The sequence below is a fragment of the Oncorhynchus clarkii genome, chromosome 8 (genome assembly GCF_045791955.1).
Source record: "Oncorhynchus clarkii lewisi isolate Uvic-CL-2024 chromosome 8, UVic_Ocla_1.0, whole genome shotgun sequence".
Taxonomy (NCBI): Eukaryota; Metazoa; Chordata; class Actinopteri; order Salmoniformes; family Salmonidae; genus Oncorhynchus; species Oncorhynchus clarkii.
This window is the reverse complement of record NC_092154.1, coordinates 804,584-817,559: the sequence shown is the minus strand read 5'-3', so window position 1 is coordinate 817,559 and position 12,976 is coordinate 804,584. Positions and strand designations below refer to the sequence as shown.

General features: G+C 43.6%; 1 protein-coding gene across 2 annotated transcripts in view; it reads left to right on the top strand.

Annotated features, from left to right (window-relative positions):
* Nucleotides 1–895, top strand: part of LOC139415455 (dolichyl-diphosphooligosaccharide--protein glycosyltransferase subunit 4) — a 33,317-nt gene extending 32,422 nt beyond the window's left edge. For both annotated transcript variants that reach the window (XR_011634960.1, XM_071163541.1), the window contains one exon: nucleotides 786–895. The gene's annotated coding sequence lies outside the window, so the exon portion shown is untranslated. The remainder of the gene's footprint in view (nucleotides 1–785) is intronic.
* Nucleotides 896–12,976: the final 12,081 nt, after the last annotated feature.

Sequence of the window (12,976 nt, the reverse complement as noted above, 5' to 3'; positions counted from 1 at the left end):
AGAGGAGTGATGGGGTTAGAGAGAGGAGTGATGGGGTTAGGGAGAGGAGTGAGGATGAGGTTAGGGAGAAGAGTGAGGATGAGGTTAGGGAGAGGAGTGAGGATGAGGTTAGAGAGAGGAGTGAGGATGAGGTTAGGGAGAGGAGTGAGGATGAGGTTAGGGAGAGGAGTGAGGATGAGGTTAGGGAGAGGAGTGATGGGGTTAGGGAGAGGAGTGAGGATGAGGTTAGGGAGAGGAGTGAGGATTAGGTTAGGGAGAGGAGTGAGGATTAGGTTAGGGAGAGGAGTGAGGATTAGGTTAGGGAGAGGAGTGAGGATGGGGTTAGGGAGAGGAGTGAGGATGAGGTTAGGGAGAGGAGTGAGGATGAGGTTAGGGAGAGGAGTGAGGATGAGGTTAGGGAGAGGAGTGAGGATGAGGTTAGGGAGAGGAGTGATGGGGTTAGGGAGAGGAGTGAGGATGAGGTTAGGGAGAGGAGTGATGGGGTTAGGGAGAGGAGTGAGGATGAGGTTAGGGAGAGGAGTGATGGGGTTAGGGAGAGGTAAAGAGGGTCTGAAGAAAGGGATGATAACTCTGCTAGTCAGCCATTGAAGGTTCTGCCCACAGATATTGGTATCAGTTTACCCCTACCAGTTTTCTAACCATCCTGTCAGTCTGTTCTTTCGTTCCAAATGGAATCCTATTTAGTATTTGGTGCACTACTATAGACCAAAGCCCATAGGGTCAAATATAGGGAACGGGGTGCCATTTGGCCATCAGTATGTGACTTGACTTCTCTCTCCTCACAGGTGGCTGAAGAGGACCATCGAGAGTAGCAGTCAGATGCCATACCTCTGCTTGCATTAGTGCTGTCTCATTCTGTGCAGGTGTTTTCTAATAAAATTACTCTACAAACACCTGTCAGTTTATTGTGTGGTGATTGATTAGAAATAATTGTTCATTTTGACACAAAAATGACATACAAATATGGACACTCAGGGATGGAACTTATTGATTTTTTAAATGACTTCTATACAATTCCTACTGCCCTGCATCCAAAATCTGGGCCATGGGATATTTGAGGAGACCAACATTTTCTACTAGCCTGGTCTGAAAAATGTCAGGTATCTTGATTACCACCGCTGTGTACGCTACACAGAACATGTCTCAGAGCTGTCTGCCAACATGTATTTAGTAACTATATAGAACATGTCTCAGAGCTGTCTGCCAACATGTATTTAGTAACTATACAGAACATGTCTCAGAGCTGTCTGCCAACATGTATTTAGTAACTATATAGAACATGTCTCAGAGCTGTCTGCCAACATGTATTTAGTAACTATACAGAACATGTCTCAGAGCTGTCTGCCAACATGTATTTAGTAACTACACAGAACATGTCTCAGAGCTGTCTGCCAACATGTATTTAGTAACTATATAGAACATGTCTCAGAGCTGTCTGCCAACATGTATTTAGTAACTATACAGAACATGTCTCAGAGCTGTCTGCCAACATGTATTTAGTAACTATACAGAACATGTCTCAGAGCTGTCTGCCAACATGTATTTAGTAACTACACAGAACATGTCTCAGAGCTGTCTGCCAACATGTATTTAGTAACTACACAGAACATGTCTCAGAGCTGTCTGCCAACATGTATTTAGTAACTATATAGAACATGTCTCAGAGCTGTCTGCCAACATGTATTTAGTAACTATATAGAACATGTCTCAGAGCTGTCTGCCAACATGTATTTAGTAACTATACAGAACATGTCTCAGAGCTGTCTGCCAACATGTATTTAGTAACTATATAGAACATGTCTCAGAGCTGTCTGCCAACATGTATTTAGTAACTATATAGAACATGTCTCAGAGCTGTCTGCCAACATGTATTTAGTAACTATATAGAACATGTCTCAGAGCTGTCTGCCAACATGTATTTAGTAACTATATAGAACATGTCTCAGAGCTGTCTGCCAACATGTATTTAGTAACTATATAGAACATGTCTCAGAGCTGTCTGCCAACATGTATTTAGTAACTATATAGAACATGTCTCAGAGCTGTCTGCCAACATGTATTTAGTAACTATATAGAACATGTCTCAGAGCTGTCTGCCAACATGTATTTAGTAACTATATAGAACATGTCTCAGAGCTGTCTGCCAACATGTATTTAGTAACTATATAGAACATGTCTCAGAGCTGTCTGCCAACATGTATTTAGTAACTATATAGAACATGTCTCAGAGCTGTCTGCCAACATGTATTTAGTAACTATATAGAACATGTCTCAGAGCTGTCTGCCAACATGTATTTAGTAACTATATAGAACATGTCTCAGAGCTGTTGTCTTCAAGCTCACGGTATAGAGGTCTATAGAGCCTGTCTGCATTCAGGATTTCTGTAACCGTTTGCTACCCTGTGTAAAAATGGACTTCATTTCAGAAACACTTTCTTCTTCTTGTTTTTCAAACATGGTCCTGTTTTATCAATTGCTGTGCTGATCAATCAAAGCTTCAAGTTGTATTTTTATTCATGTTTGCAATAAAGATGACGCTACAATACACATTTACATGGGTATCATTAGGATGTATATCTAAAAATACATCCAAATGATAGATCTACACTACATATATACAGTTGCAAAAACAAATGTGAACCCTTTGAAAATACATGTATTTCTACATAAATTGTTCATGAAATTTGATCTATACTTCATCTAGGTCTCAATAATAGACAGTCTGCTTAAACTAACACACAAACAATTATACGTTTTCATGTCTTTATTGAACACACCGTGTAAACATTCACTGGTTGACCCTCCTTTGGCAGCTATAACCTCAACCAAACGTTTTCTGTAGTTGTGGATCAGACCTGCACAACGGTCAGGAGAAATGTTGGACCATTCCTCTTTACAAAACTGTTTCAGTTCAGCAATATTCTTGGGATGTCTGGTGTGAACTGTTCTCGAGGTCACGCCACAGCATCTCAATCGGGTTGAGGTCAGGACTCTGACTGGGCCACTCCAGAAGGTGTATTTTCTTCTGTTGAAGCTTTTCGGTTGTTCGTTTTCTTCTGTGTTTTGGGTCGTTGTACTTTTGCATCACACAACTTCTGATGAGCTTCAATTGGCGGACAGATAGCCTAACATTCTCCTGCAAAATGTCTTGATAATCTTGGGAGTTCATTTTTCCATCGATAATAGCAAGCTGTCCAGGCCCTGAGGCAGCAAAGCAACTCCAAACCATGATGCTCCCTCCACCATACTTTACAGTTAGATTTTGGTGTGCTGTGTCTTTTTTTCTCCATACTTAGTGTGTGTGTTCCTTCCAAACAACTAAACTGTAGTTTCACCTGTCCACAGAATTGTTTATTTTACCTTTATTTAACTAGGCAAGTCAATTAAGAACAAATTCTTAATTTCAATGATGACCTAGGAACAGTGGGTTAACTGCCTTGTTCAGGGGCAGAACGACAGATTTGTACCTTGTCAGCTCGGGGGTTTGAATTTGCAACCTTCCGGTTACTAGTCCAATGCTCTAACCACTAGGCTACCCTAGTTGTGCTGTGGAACATCCAGGTGCACTTTTGCAAAAAAAAATTGGACAGCAGTGGCTTCTTCCGTGGTGTCCTCCCGTGAACACCAATCTTGTTTAGTGTTTGACATATCGTAGACTTGTCAACGGAGATGTTAGCATGTTCCAGAGATTTCTGTTTAGCTGACACACTAGGATTCTTCTTAACCTCATTAAGTATTCTGCGCTGTGCTCTTGCAGTCGTCTTTGCAGGACGGCCACTCCTAGGGAGAGAAGCAACAGTGATGAACTTTCTCCATTTATAGACAATTTGTCTTACCTTGGACTGATGAACATCAAGGCTTTTAGAGATACTTTTGTAACCCTTTCCAGCTTTATACAAGTCAACAATTCTTAATCTTAGGTCTTCTGAGATCTCTTTTGTTCGTGGCATGGCTCACATCAGGCAATGCTTATGTGAATAGTAAACTCACATTTTGTGAGTGTTTTTTATAGGGCTAGGCAGCTCTAACCAACATCTCCAATCTCGTCTCATTGATTGGACTTCAGGTTAGCTGACTCCTGGGGTGGCAGGTAGCCTAGTGGTTAGAGCGTTGGACTTGTAACCCGAAAGGTTGCAAGATCAAATCCACCAAGGTAAAAATCTGTAATTCTGCTCCTGAACAAGGCAGTTAACCCACTGTTCCTAGGCCATCATTGAAAATAAGAATTTGTTCTTAATCTGACTTGCCTAGTTAAATGGAGTCAAGTCATTAGCCTAGGGGTTCACATACTTTTTCCAACCTACACTATGAATGTTTAAATGATGTATTCAATATAGACATAAATGTGTGTTATTAGTTTGAGCAAACTATGTTTATCTATTGTTGTTGTGACTTAGATGAAGATCAGATCAAATGACCAATGTATGCAGAAATCCAGGTCATTCCTAACAGTTCACATACTTTTTCTTGCTACTGTACATTATTTTCCTAACATGTTACTGTAACACATTTACACTAGGCCTACATCTAAAAATACATCCTAGTGATAGATATACAGTATATACATAATTGTCCTATCATTAGGATGTGTTTTCAGTTGAAGTCGGAAGTTCACATACACCTTAGCCAAAACCATTTAAACTCAGTTTTTCACAATTCCTGACATTCAATCCCAGTAAAAATTCCCTGTCTTAGGTCAGTTGGGATCACCACTTTATTTTAAGAATGTGAAGACAGAACGCGTCTCCTTCCTGAGCGGCTGCGTGGTCCCATGGTGTTTATACTTGCATACTATTGTACAGATGAATGTGGTACCTTCAGGCGTTTGGCTTGCTCCTCAAGAAATGCTGGCAGCCATAAGTTGACTTGAGGTTTGATGCGGGTGTTTCTTCTTGGGTGTGTCCTTGCCATCACCAAGACAGACGCACCCTCAACATCAGTCAAATGGTGGTGAGGTCTGGTCTTCCAACACGCAGTACCTTTCTAGACAAAGTGCCGGACGGTAACTATAGAGTTATTTTTTATTTTTTCACCAGGTAGGCCAGTTGAGAACAAGTTCTCATTTACAACTGAGACCTGGCCAAGATAAAGCTAAGCAGTTCGACACATTCAACAACACAGAGTTACACATGGAATAAAACAAACATACAGTCAATAATAAAATAGAAAAATAAGTCTATATACAATGTGAGCAAGTGAGGTGAGATAAGGGAGGTAAAGGCAAAAAAAGGCCATGGTGGCGAAGTAAATACAATATAGCAAGTAAAACACTGGAATGGTTGATTTGCAGTGGAAGAAAGTGCAAAGTAGAAATATAAATAATGGGGTGCATATGAGCAAAATAAATAAATACAGTAGGGGAAAAGGTAGTTGTTTGGGCTAAATTATAGATGGGCTATGTACAGGTGCAGTAATCTGTGAGCTGCTCTGACAGCTGGTGCTTAAAGCTAGTGAGGGAGATAAGTGTTTCCAGTGTCAAAGATTGCTGTGTTCGTTCCAGTCGTTGGCAGCAGAGAACTGGAAGGAGAGGCGGCCAAAGGAGGAATTGGTTTTGGAGATATACTGTACCTGCTGGAGCGCGTGCTACAGGTGGGTGCTGCTATGGTGACCAGCGAGCTGAGATAAGGGGATACAGATACTGTCAGATACTGTCCCAGATACAGATACTGTCATTCCCAGCCGATACAGACACTGTCATTCCCAGATACAGATACTGTCATTCCCAGCCGATACAGACACTGTCATTCCCAGCAGATACAGATACTGTCATTCCCAGCAGATACAGATACTGTCATTCCCAGATACAGACACTGTCATTCCCAGTCGATACAGATACTGTCATTCCCAGCCGATACAGATACTGTCATTCCCAGCCGATGCAGACACTGTCATTCCCAGCCGATGCAGACACTGTCATTCCCAGTCGATACAGATACTGTCATTCCCAGCCGATACAGATACTGCCATTCCCAGCCGATACAGTTACTGTCATTCCCAGCCGATACAGATACTGTCATTCCCAGATACAGATACTGTCATTCCCAGATACAGATACTGTCATTCCTAGCAGATACAGATACTGTCATTCCCAGTCGATACAGATACTGTCATTCCCAGCCGATGCAGATACTGTCATTCCCAGCCGATGCAGATACTGTCATTCCCAGCCGATACAGATACTGTCATTCCCAGATACAGATACTGTCATTCACAAGATACAGACAATGTCATTCCCAGCCGATACAGATACTGTCATTCCCAGATACAGATACTGTCATTCCCAGATACAGATACTGTCATTCCTAGATACAGATACTGTCATTCCCAGATACAGATACTGTCATTCCCAGCCGATACAGATACTGTCATTCCCATATACAGATACTGTCATTCCCAGATACAGATACTGTCATTCCCAGAATACAGATACGGTCATTCCCAGACACAGATACTGCCATTTTCAGCCGATACAGACACTGTCAATCCCAGCCGATACAGACACTGTCATTCCCAGATAAAGATACTGTCATTCCCAGATACAGATACTGTCATTCCCAGTCGATACAGATTCTGTCATTCCCAGCCGATGCAGTTACTGTCATTCCCAGATACAGATACTGTCATTCCCAGATACAGACACTGTCATTCCCAGCCGATACAGATACTGTCATTCCCAGATACAGATACTGTCATTCCCAGCCGATACAGATACTTTCATTCCCATATACAGATACTGTCATTCCCAGATACAGATACTGTCATTCCCAGTCGATGCAGATACTGTCATTCCCAGATACAGATACTGTCATTCCCAGACACAGATACTGCCATTCTCAGCCGATACAGACACTGTCAATCCCAGCCGATACAGACACTGTCATTCCCAGATACAGACACTGTCATGCCCAGTCGATACAGATACTGTCATTCCCAGATACATATACTGTCATTCCCAGCCGATACAAACACTGTCATTCCCAGATACAGATACTGTCATTCCCAGCCGATACAGACACTGTCATTCCCAGATACAGATACTGTCATTCCCAGCCGATACAGACACTGTCATTCCCAGATACAGATACTGTCATTCCCAGCCGATACAGACACTGTCATTCCCAGATACAGATACTGTCATTCCCAGCCGATACAGACACTGTCATTCCCAGATACAGATACTGTCATTCCCAGAAGATACAGACACTGTCATTCCCAGATACAGATACTGTCATTCCCAGCCGATGCAGATACTGTCAGTCCCAGCCGGTACAGACACTTTCATTCCCAGCAGATACAGATACTGTCATACAGACACTGTCATTCCCAGCAGATACAGATACTGTAATTCCCAGTCGATACAGATACTGTCATTCCCAGCAGATACAGATACTGTCATTCCCAGATACCGCTACTGTCATTCCTAGCAGATACAGATCCTGTCATTCCCAGTCGATACAGATACTGTCATTCCCAGCCGATACAGATACTGTCATTCCCAGCCGATGCAGACACTGTCATTCCCAGCCGATGCAGACACTGTCATTCCCAGTCGATACAGATACTGTCATTCCCAGCCGATACAGATACTGCCATTCCCAGCCGATACAGTTACTGTCATTCCCAGCCGATACAGATACTGTCATTCCCAGATACAGATTCTGTCATTCCCAGATACAGATACTGTCATTCCTAGCAGATACAGATACTGTCATTCCCAGTCGATACAGATACTGTCATTCCCAGCCGATGCAGATACTGTCATTCCCAGCCGATGCAGATACTGTCATTCCCAGCCGATACAGATACTGTCATTCCCAGATACAGATACTGTCATTCACAAGATACAGACAATGTCATTCCCAGCCGATACAGATACTGTCATTCCCAGATACAGATACTGTCATTCCCAGATACAGATACTGTCATTCCTAGATACAGATACTGTCATTCCCAGATACAGATACTGTCATTCCCAGCCGATACAGATACTGTCATTCCCATATACAGATACTGTCATTCCCAGATACAGATACTGTCATTCCCAGAATACAGATACGGTCATTCCCAGACACAGATACTGCCATTTTCAGCCGATACAGACACTGTCAATCCCAGCCGATACAGACACTGTCATTCCCAGATAAAGATACTGTCATTCCCAGATACAGATACTGTCATTCCCAGTCGATACAGATTCTGTCATTCCCAGCCGATGCAGTTACTGTCATTCCCAGATACAGATACTGTCATTCCCAGATACAGACACTGTCATTCCCAGCCGATACAGATACTGTCATTCCCAGATACAGATACTGTCATTCCCAGCCGATACAGATACTTTCATTCCCATATACAGATACTGTCATTCCCAGATACAGATACTGTCATTCCCAGTCGATGCAGATACTGTCATTCCCAGATACAGATACTGTCATTCCCAGACACAGATACTGCCATTCTCAGCCGATACAGACACTGTCAATCCCAGCCGATACAGACACTGTCATTCCCAGATACAGACACTGTCATGCCCAGTCGATACAGATACTGTCATTCCCAGATACATATACTGTCATTCCCAGCCGATACAAACACTGTCATTCCCAGATACAGATACTGTCATTCCCAGCCGATACAGACACTGTCATTCCCAGATACAGATACTGTCATTCCCAGCCGATACAGACACTGTCATTCCCAGATACAGATACTGTCATTCCCAGCCGATACAGACACTGTCATTCCCAGATACAGATACTGTCATTCCCAGCCGATACAGACACTGTCATTCCCAGATACAGATACTGTCATTCCCAGAAGATACAGACACTGTCATTCCCAGATACAGATACTGTCATTCCCAGCCGATGCAGATACTGTCAGTCCCAGCAGATACAGATACTGTCATACAGACACTGTCATTCCCAGCAGATACAGATACTGTAATTCCCAGTCGATACAGATACTGTCATTCCCAGATACATATACTTTCATTCCCAGCCGATACAGAAACTGTCATTCCCAGTCGATACAGAGACTGTCATTCCCAGATACATATACTGTCATTCCCAGCCGATACAGACACTGTCATTCCCAGATACAGATACTGTCATTCCCAGCCGATACAGACACTGTCATTCCCAGATACAGATACTGTCATTCCCAGCCGATACAGACACTGTCATTCCCAGATACAGATACTGTCATTCCCAGCCGATACAGACACTGTCATTCCCAGATACAGATACTGTCATTCCCAGCCGATACAGACACTGTCATTGCCAGATACAGATACTGCCATTCCCAGCCGATACAGACACTGTCATTCCCAGCAGATACAGATACTGTCATTCCCAGCAGATACAGATACTGTCATTCCCAGATACCGCTACTGTCATTCCTAGCAGATACAGATCCTGTCATTCCCAGTCGATACAGATACTGTCATTCCCAGCCGATGCAGATACTGTCATTCCCAGATACAGATACTGTCATTCCCATACACAGATACTGTCATTCCCAGATACATATACTGTCATTCCCAGCCGATACAGACACTGTCATTCCCAGCAGATACAGATACTGTCATTCCCAGCCGATACAGAGACTGTCATTCCCAGCAGATACAGATACTGTCATTCCCAGCAGATACAGATACTGTCATTCCCAGATACATATACTGTCATTCCCAGCCGATACAGACACTGTCATTCCCAGATACAGATACTGTCATTCCCAGCAGATACAGATACTGTCATTCCCAGATACAGACACTGTCATTCCCAGATACAGATTATGTAATTCCCAGTCAATACAGATACTGTCATTCCCAGTCGATACAGATACTGTCATTCCCAGCCGATGCAGACACTGTCATTCCCAGCCGATGCAGACACTGTCATTCCCAGTCGATACAGATACTGTCAATCCAAGCCGATACAGACACTGTCATTCCCAGATACAGATACTGTCATTCCCAGCCGATACAGACACTGTCATTCCCAGCAGATACAGATACTGTCATTCCCAGCAGATACAGATACTGTCATTCCCAGATACAGACACTGTCATTCCCAGTCGATACAGATACTGTCATTCCCAGCCGATACAGATACTGTCATTCCCAGCCGATGCAGACACTGTCATTCCCAGCCGATGCAGACACTGTCATTCCCAGTCGATACAGATACTGTCATTCCCAGCCGATACAGATACTGCCATTCCCAGCCGATACAGTTACTGTCATTCCCAGCCGATACAGATACTGTCATTCCCAGCCGATGCAGATACTGTCATTCCCAGCCGATGCAGATACTGTCATTCCCAGCCGATACAGATACTGTCATTCCCAGATACAGATACTGTCATTCACAAGATACAGACAATGTCATTCCCAGCCGATACAGATACTGTCATTCCCAGATACAGATACTGTCATTCCCAGATACAGATACTGTCATTCCTAGATACAGATACTGTCATTCCCAGATACAGATACTGTCATTCCCAGCCGATACAGATACTGTCATTCCCATATACAGATACTGTCATTCCCAGATACAGATACTGTCATTCCCAGAATACAGATACGGTCATTCCCAGACACAGATACTGCCATTCTCAGTCGATACAGACACTGTCAATCCCAGCCGATACAGACACTGTCATTCCCAGATAAAGATACTGTCATTCCCAGATACAGATACTGTCATTCCCAGTCGATACAGATTCTGTCATTCCCAGCCGATGCAGATACTGTCATTCCCAGATACAGATACTGTCATTCCCAGATACAGACACTGTCATTCCCAGCCGATACAGATACTGTCATTCCCAGATACAGATACTGTCATTCCCAGCCGATACAGATACTTTCATTCCCATATACAGATACTGTCATTCCCAGATACAGATACTGTCATTCCCAGTCGATGCAGATACTGTCATTCCCAGATACAGATCCTGTCATTCCCAGACACAGATACTGCCATTCTCAGCCGATACAGACACTGTCAATCCCAGCCGATACAGACACTGTCATTCCCAGATACAGACACTGTCATGCCCAGTCGATACAGATACTGTCATTCCCAGATACATATACTGTCATTCCCAGCCGATACAAACACTGTCATTCCCAGATACAGATACTGTCATTCCCAGCCGATACAGACACTGTCATTCCCAGATACAGATACTGTCATTCCCAGCCGATACAGACACTGTCATTCCCAGATACAGATACTGTCATTCCCAGCCGATACAGACACTGTCATTCCCAGATACAGATACTGTCATTCCGAGCCGATACAGACACTGTCATTCCCAGATACAGATACTGTCATTCCCAGAAGATACAGACACTGTCATTCCCAGATACAGATACTGTCATTCCCAGCCGATGCAGATACTGTCAGTCCCAGCCGATACAGACACTTTCATTCCCAGCAGATACAGATACTGTCATACAGACACTGTCATTCCCAGCAGACACAGATACTGTCATTCCCAGTCGATACAGATACTGTCATTCCCAGATACATATACTTTCATTCCCAGCCGATACAGAAACTGTCATTCCCAGTCGATACAGAGACTGTCATTCCCAGATACATATACTGTCATTCCCAGCCGATACAGACACTGTCATTCCCAGATACAGATACTGTCATTCCCAGCCGATACAGACACTGTCATTCCCAGATACAGATACTGTCATTCCCAGCCGATACAGACACTGTCATTCCCAGATACAGATACTGTCAATCCCAGCCGATACAGACACTGTCATTCCCAGATACAGATACTGTCATTCCCAGCCGATACAGACACTGTCATTGCCAGATACAGATACTGCCATTCCCAGCCGATACAGACACTGTCATTCCCAGCAGATACAGATACTGTCATTCCCAGCAGATACAGATACTGTCATTCCCAGATACCGCTACTGTCATTCCTAGCAGATACAGATCCTGTCATTCCCAGTCGATACAGATACTGTCATTCCCAGCCGATGCAGATACTGTCATTCCCAGATACAGATACTGTCATTCCCATACACAGATACTGTCATTCCCAGATACATATACTGTCATTCCCAGCCGATACAGACACTGTCATTCCCAGCAGATACAGATACTGTCATTCCCAGCCGATACAGACACTGTCATTCCCAGCAGATACAGATACTGTCATTCCCAGCAGATACAGATACTGTCATTCCCAGATACATATACTGTCATTCCCAGCCGATACAGACACTGTCATTCCCAGATACAGATACTGTCATTCCCAGCAGATACAGATACTGTCATTCCCAGATACAGACACTGTCATTCCCAGATACAGATTATGTAATTCCCAGTCAATACAGATACTGTCATTCCCAGTCGATACAGATACTGTCATTCCCAGCCGATGCAGACACTGTCATTCCCAGCCGATGCAGACACTGTCATTCCCAGTCGATACAGATACTGTCATTCCCAGCCGATACAGACACTGTCATTCCCAGATACAGATACTGTCATTCCCAGCCGATACAGACACTGTCATTCCCAGATACAGATACTGTCATTCCCAGCCGATACAGACACTGTCATTCCCAGATACAGATACTGTCATTCCCAGCCGATGCAGATACTGTCATTCCCAGCCGACGCAGATACTGTCATTCCCATATACAGATACTGTCATTCCCAGCCGATACAGATACTGTCATTCCCATATACAGATACTGTCATTCCCAGATACAGATACTGTCATTCCCAGAATACAGATACTGTCATTCCCAGAATACAGATACGGTCATTCCCAGACACAGATACTGCCATTCTCAGCCGATGCAGACACTGTCATTCCCAGCCGATGCAGACACTGTCATTCCCAGTCGATACAGATACTGTCAATCCAAGCCGATACAGACACTGTCATTCCCAGATACAGATACTGTCATTCCCAGCCGATACAGACA